Source organism: Haemaphysalis longicornis, unplaced genomic scaffold (genome assembly GCF_048455015.1).
Source record: "Haemaphysalis longicornis isolate Haplotype H1 unplaced genomic scaffold, Haemaphysalis longicornis Haplotype H1 scaffold_8, whole genome shotgun sequence".
NCBI lineage: Eukaryota > Metazoa > Arthropoda > Arachnida > Ixodida > Ixodidae > Haemaphysalis > Haemaphysalis longicornis.
In genome coordinates this window covers 129,117,321-129,123,952 of record NW_027526445.1, presented here as the reverse complement: position 1 = coordinate 129,123,952, position 6,632 = coordinate 129,117,321, and the positions used below count along the sequence as shown (strand labels likewise).

Sequence of the window (6,632 nt, the reverse complement as noted above, 5' to 3'; positions counted from 1 at the left end):
TTTTTCTTCTTTCTTTCTTTCTTTCTTTCGTTCTTGTTCCTTTCTTTCTTTCTAGGCATTTTTAGAATGCAGTTATGACATTAAAACCTTCGTATTCGAGCCGACACAGCTTCATTTATATTATACAGCATTATGGGCATCCTTTCCTTTGACGCAGGGAAGCGCCTCACAAATTGGCTGTATGGCTTTCGTGAGCTTTCCACGAAATTCCCCACTACTCGAGTAAACAACAATGTTACACTACTACTACTACTACTACTACTACTACTACTACTACTACTACTACTACTACTCCCTTCTTCGACTTTCCCGCGTGTTTCCTTCTGCACCCTTCACGTGAAGATGAGCGAAGTGCGGTTCATGCTCACTTTGGCAGACGCTGCTCGCACACCACCTTGTAACGAACGCGTTCTTGACCATCTATGTTTCTTAGCGGGAAATTTAAAAAAAATCGACTTGACACACTGATGTGGAGACTTTAAATTACACTTCCACAGAGTGCCCCATCCCCGCAACGGCCACATCATGCATACTTCGCGACAGATAACGGCCCTAACCGATTCGGCAAAAAGAAAGCCAATATAGTTTCAAATGAATTTATATTCTTTTTTTAATACTTCTTAACTTTGGTGCTTTAAGCATTACTTCGTACAGGCGTACAAATGACCGGTCACGACGCGGATTCAAGTGTAACGTGCAAGCGATTCGAAAGAGGCCACTGTCAGTGCGGACACACCGCGCACACGAAGTAAACGAAAATTGCGATTTTTTGGAGGACACAATTCAGGTCTTACAAATTTCTGTCTTCGCCATATATGCAGCTAACATAATGCAGCTAACATAATGCACGTGGCAGTCAGCGCAAGCCCAGAAGCTTCGTTGAAACCTCTCTAACCTGCCACATATGTTGCGGCTGTTGATACGCCTCGCACTGGAAAACACCCTAAACCCAGCTTTCAAATCTTGAAACTTCACAGGATTTACGTCATACCGAAACCATTTCTTTTTCTGACATTATACCGTTTCTTACCCCAAATCATCTCAAATCGAACGGCAATACACGCATTGTCGTATCTAAAATTCCCGCCTTGAGTTACTTCTGATAAACTCTAAACTTCGTAAACAGATGGCGCCACGTGCCCCATAGTTCGCGTTGACGTTTGCCGAAGGTTCGAAGAGGGACGCCAAACCCTCGACCGGCTTTATAAAGGAGGTTCCTCGCATGTTTCTCGCATGGAGCAGCGTTTATCTATAAACGTTGGCGTGGAGCATGCATGGAGTTTTCTTGCGGATGACACGTTTACGCTTTCGTTTCATCGAAACGCGCTAAAAGGATGCCCATAAAATTTACGTCAAATTATAAAACATATACCATTTCCGTGAAGCATAACCTAGAAAGAGCTTTTGTTTTGTGTTCATAACTCTCTTTGAAACTTCAATTTTACGCGCCGAGTGGTTGAACCTGAATGGCACAACGACGTCGAAACAGCGCGGACAATGCACCGTTTGTGAATTAGCGCCCGGGAAGTAAGGGTTCGGCATTCATCAAAACATCAATTCGCCGGCTATTCTGTGGCATATTTCTGCGCGGTGTAGGGCAAATGGCGTAGCGTTAAACAATTGGAAACGGTGGAATTGGAAACTTAGTATAGTGCCTAGAATATACTGGCCAATATATTCCAGGCACTATAATATTAGAAGTAAAAAAAAACGTGCGTCGGCCGGGAATCGAACCCGGGCCACCCGCGTGGCAGGCGAGTATTCTACCACTGAACCACCGACGCCAGATAACCGAGCCCGTTTAACGGACATTCCAGGCAATGGTTTGTATATAAATTTCAAACAACCTCTCCATTTCTTTTGATGTACCGTCTACAGCTATTAATATCTGAAAACATAGGTAACGTGCGATCTAGGGAGACGCAAGCTTATACTATTAGATACTAGACAGCAAACGTCTGGATTCCCAGCAGGTTTGTGTGCCTGAGCTTGCCCATGCTTGCATCTGCGAATGCACTGCTAGGGCCTAGTGGTATCTCCTCCTTTGCAGCTGGCACAGGCACAACAAAAATGTTCCCGCCCAACAAGACCGTGGGACACTCGTTCAGGTACCTGTGAAGTGTTGCTTATGTTAGAAGAAGACCGTGGGACACTCGTTCAGGTACATGTGAAGTGTTGCTTATGTTAGAAGACGTACTTAATTATCACTGCCGCAATTCGGGAGGGTGTGTACTAGCTGTTCCGTCAAATTCTGGTTCCAGAGTCAGCTAAAGGAGTGCCACGCGTCCAAGGGCAAGGGTAATATTTCTACGGTTAGAGAGATCTGCGTTCTCTGACTTTCGGGTGCTCTAATAAGGCTGCAGAGGCCACATAGTCCACGTTGAACCCGGCACAGAAATATAATAAATTAGTTTACTTAATTATTCTTGCGTAAATCGCGGCACGCTCTACATTGCTAAGAATGCATATGTCATATGTTTACCATGGCTACAATCAGCGAAATGTATGTGCACCTGTTTGGTACCTGAAAAAGACGAATGTGCCGAGTTGCAGCGCCACAAGAAACCAGGTCCACTTTTTAATTTTTTATACGTACGACTTCACCGATACATAGACGGAAGATACAAAATGGCGAAGCCGAATTCACCAATAAACGTGGATTTAGAAATTTGTTCGGCATCTAAGCGGCATCAACAGAGCAGCGTTATCACCATATGTTGATCCCTACACGTTTCAAGTATCCCGAACGCTACTGGGCGGAAATTGGTATAGTTGGTTGTAGAGCTTAGACATGATGCAAAAAAACGGAAGAACAAAAACAACGGTTGCACAGGACCGGCGCTATAATGCCCGTCCTGTGTAACCTCTTTCGTATGGTGCTGACCTCCTTGGTCTGCTGTGGGCCCTTCGTGGTGATTCTTATTTTTGTATTTGTATGATGGCGTGAGGGAGCTGTACCACCAGCGTTTGGTTGGAAGGTGAAAAGTGGCTTTTCCAGGAGCGTTTGGCTCCCTGGCGCGGCCACCCAGGCTCCCTCCGCCCTTCTTCTTGCCTCTGAATCGCTCCGTCGGTCTACACCATGTTTCCGGGCCTCGGCGGACAAGTTCGATGGTGACCGCGTTTAAACAGACACCGGGACGTTTGCTTTCCACACGCGCGCTCGTGAAGAGCCAACGGAGTATACCACGTGACTGCATCTGAGACGAGCATGGGCAATGAGTGCGCAGACCAAGGCATTTGTCTATCGCGCACCCTGATTTTATTTCGAAAGCATTATGTGCCGCGTGGGGCAAGAAACCCGGCGTTGTGAGCAGATGATGTTTTAGGGACGGTCGCAGGTGTACGCCATAAGCAAGAGGGACCAGGGAGCTCCGCGCCACCAGTTTATATCAGGAGCCATTTCGTAAGGGCCACCCCACGGGGTAGCCCTTACGAAATGAACTGGGGATATTGTCGAATTCCTGAGGGGACTTCACCTGCATTCAACCCAGTTCAAGGACGAGGATATAGTGGGGAGAGCATGTAAGGGAAGAGAAAAGTAAACAGCAAAGAAAGGATACGAGATATCAGAGGGGTTGCCACTTTGGTTAACCTCCTTGGTTGGGACCACCACGCACGAAAACACACCACAGGGTGCAGTCATGGTATCCAGCTGCGTCCGACGGAAGACGAATCTCGGCAGGAGTGGTGAAGCGAAGAGGCGAAAGTGCGATGTGATGAGCTGTCCGCGGCAGTCCAGAACCGTGGGAATTCGCTGGGTGCAGATTCAGGCGAATAAGCGTGCTAACCCAATGACGCGGGTTCGATGCCCGGCCACGGCGGCCGCTTTTTTTTGATGGAGATGAAAAGGGAAGATGCCCGTGTGTTCGAGATTTCGGCGCAAGGTCCCCTGCAGATGGTCAAAACTAATCTGGAGCCCGGGGCGCCTCATCACCTGAGTAGCATCGGCACGTTAAACCTCGTAGTCAGTCGAGGGAAATAAGCGGATAATGACCAGCGGAAGCTTACACTCGAGGGCGCTACACAGCAGAGCGCCCATCGCCGAAGCAAGCATTCAGGGCCACGACGTGGGGCCGACAAAGATCGCAAACCATCGCTGCCGCGGTCGGACAAACGCGCGCACACGTCAGCTCGCCACAGCAGCCCAAACCGATTTCGGACCACCCAAACGCGTATCCACCGCAGCGCAACGCCCTCTCAAGTCACCAGGGAGGTTTGAACCCCACGGGGAATGAGAACTCGTGTGTTGCGCCGGATATTTTCCTTTTGTCGTTCCAGGCGCCTACCTGCATCTTCGGGGAAAGGTGCGGTAGAACGACGGTGGACCGGCCACCCTAGCTCCCCCGTGGCGAAACTTACTTTGGGTCTTCCATTCCCAGGATATACGTGCATTCAACGGAGTGCGAGGACGGCGAATCTCGGGGGGAGAGCATAGGATAGAAGAGGAAAGGTGTAAATTCTGTAGGGCCGCCGTGACGGGGGTCATCACTGGCAGGCGGGATAGCGAAGCTCTGCAGGGGAGGAAAACGCTTTTATTGAACGTGGTTCTAGGTGCTAGTGGCTCCTCTTTTCATGAGGTGCCGTCTTCGCCAGAAGGGCCCTCTCCACCAGAAAACCCTGGTCAGGAAGGTGCGAGCTTGACAGCAACCTCTCCCACTTCTCGGCGGTAGGAAAAGGGGTTAGGGGTGGCAGATATGGGTTGTCCTTGCACTCCCAGAGGATACGAGGGAGTGCGCCTGGTTGTCCACATAACTTGCACAGAGGATCCTGCTGGGTGGGAAACGGTAGATTCATTCGAGTGGGGTGTGGGAAAGTACTCGTTTGAAGCAACCTGTGAGTGGTGTCCTCCGTTAATAGCCAGTTGTAGGTGGGGGCTGCTAGAGTCTTTTTCCTTACCTTGTAGTGTGCCGTGATTTCACAGTAAGTCGTTAGGGGGCTGGACTCTGGTTCTTCCTCCGTGGCCCAGTCGGACAGGGCTCGGTCCATGAAATGGACAAACGCTGCCTTTCATGGAGGAGCGGGCCGGGGTCCAGACAATCTGTACCTTCCTGTTCGGGGGTTTGGTTTGCAGGATACGAACTGCTGCCAGTGCCGCTAGACCCGGCGTGAAACTTCGGCAAGCCCCTTGAGAGTCCGTAGCCGCAGTGGAGGCGTCTGCGTTAGCGCTAGAGCTATGGCCAGCTCCTCAGCCTCCCGCGTGGTGCGCGAGGCTATAACGCTAATTATGTGCTCGCTTTCGCAAGTCACAATCGCCACCATGGCTCACTTGGTGCTGTGGTTGGCTGCATCGGTGTTACCGGTGTACACGGGTGTCGTTTTGTCCGCCGTACAGTTTATTTAAAAGCCTTGCCCCCCCCCCCCCCCCCACGGCTGTCTTTACAGTGCTCAGGATGCATGTTTCGTGGCTCAGGGAGTATCCGTGTATCCGTATCAGCTTCCGTCATTCGTTAGGAAGTTTCTCAGGTGGTCTTACATTCTGGGAAGTCCTTTGAAGTTTCTGAAAGAGCTTTTTGCTGGCCTGGATCAGCCCTAATCTTCCTCGTTGGTTCGACAGGTGTCCGTCCACGAGCTCGTCAACGGTATTGTGTGGTCCCATCTTGAGCAATTTATCGGTTGAGGTGCTAATCGGTAAACACAACGCTCACTTGCTTGAGTGCATTTCGGATTATCACGTCTGCAAACGCAGCTCTGCAGACGCGCGCATGTGGTGATGCGATGAAATAGAACAGCGTATTGAAGTTAGACAAGCGCGACATTCAACTCCCCCAGCAGTGCAGAACCATACTCCTGTGAAAACACTGCGCTAAATTGAAATTAACGAAGACGGAGGACGGCGGAACACCAGATGCGGACTTCCGCCATCCTTCGTCTGAGTTAATTTCAATTTAGCGCAGTGTATTCACAAGAAATAATGTACCAACTATAGCCCAGAAGCAAGCTCTCATTAACCATATACCTGCCAGTGCGGTGAAATCAAAGCGTCGAATAAATGCGGGGAAAGGCTGCAGACAGCTTGAAAGGACCTAATCACACCAAGCCACCGCTATCTATATAAAAAAAATGTTTACGATTGATTTGGAAATTTCTTACTCAAAAAATAACGTATAGTTGTGGGGTGCGAACTCAGGCCGTTACAATTTGGAACCAGAGACATTATCGCAATGTCACGGAGTGCATGGAAACAGGGTGTGCTGTTTATAGGAGCTAATGAAAATGACATTGCTGCGGAGATAGAGCCTGTTGTTGGCGTTAGGAGCTGGTGGCTTGCAGAAAGCGCTAGGTCTATTGTTTGTGAAACGGAGGGTATCTTCCATTAACCTGTCCTGGATAGTCCGCGGGCAGTCCGAGGACTGCCCTCGGGCTCAGGGCTCTGTAGGAATACATGAGACAATCGAGCGCCGGATCCCGTCCACCAGGGCAGCCCGCGGATGATGGACTGATAATAGGGGAGGCCCGGAATGTGTACTGTTGCCGCCGATGGCGTTTCGGGGCGGGGGTGGGGGGCGTTTGGAAGTCACACTCAAGTAATCAAAAGTAAGCTCCCCCAATCAATGAAAAGAACGGTATACAACCAATGCTTTCTGCCAGTGATGACCTGTGGAAGAAAAATGTGGTGCTTTCGCCTTGGAGGA

The 6,632-nt window shown here is 49.8% G+C and overlaps 1 non-coding gene across 1 annotated transcript; it reads right to left on the bottom strand.

Annotated features, from left to right (window-relative positions):
• Positions 1–1,713: 1,713 nt before the first annotated feature.
• Trnag-gcc (transfer RNA glycine (anticodon GCC)) lies at positions 1,714–1,784 on the bottom strand. Its single transcript has one exon. It is a non-coding gene; the product is annotated as a tRNA-Gly (tRNA).
• Positions 1,785–6,632: the final 4,848 nt, after the last annotated feature.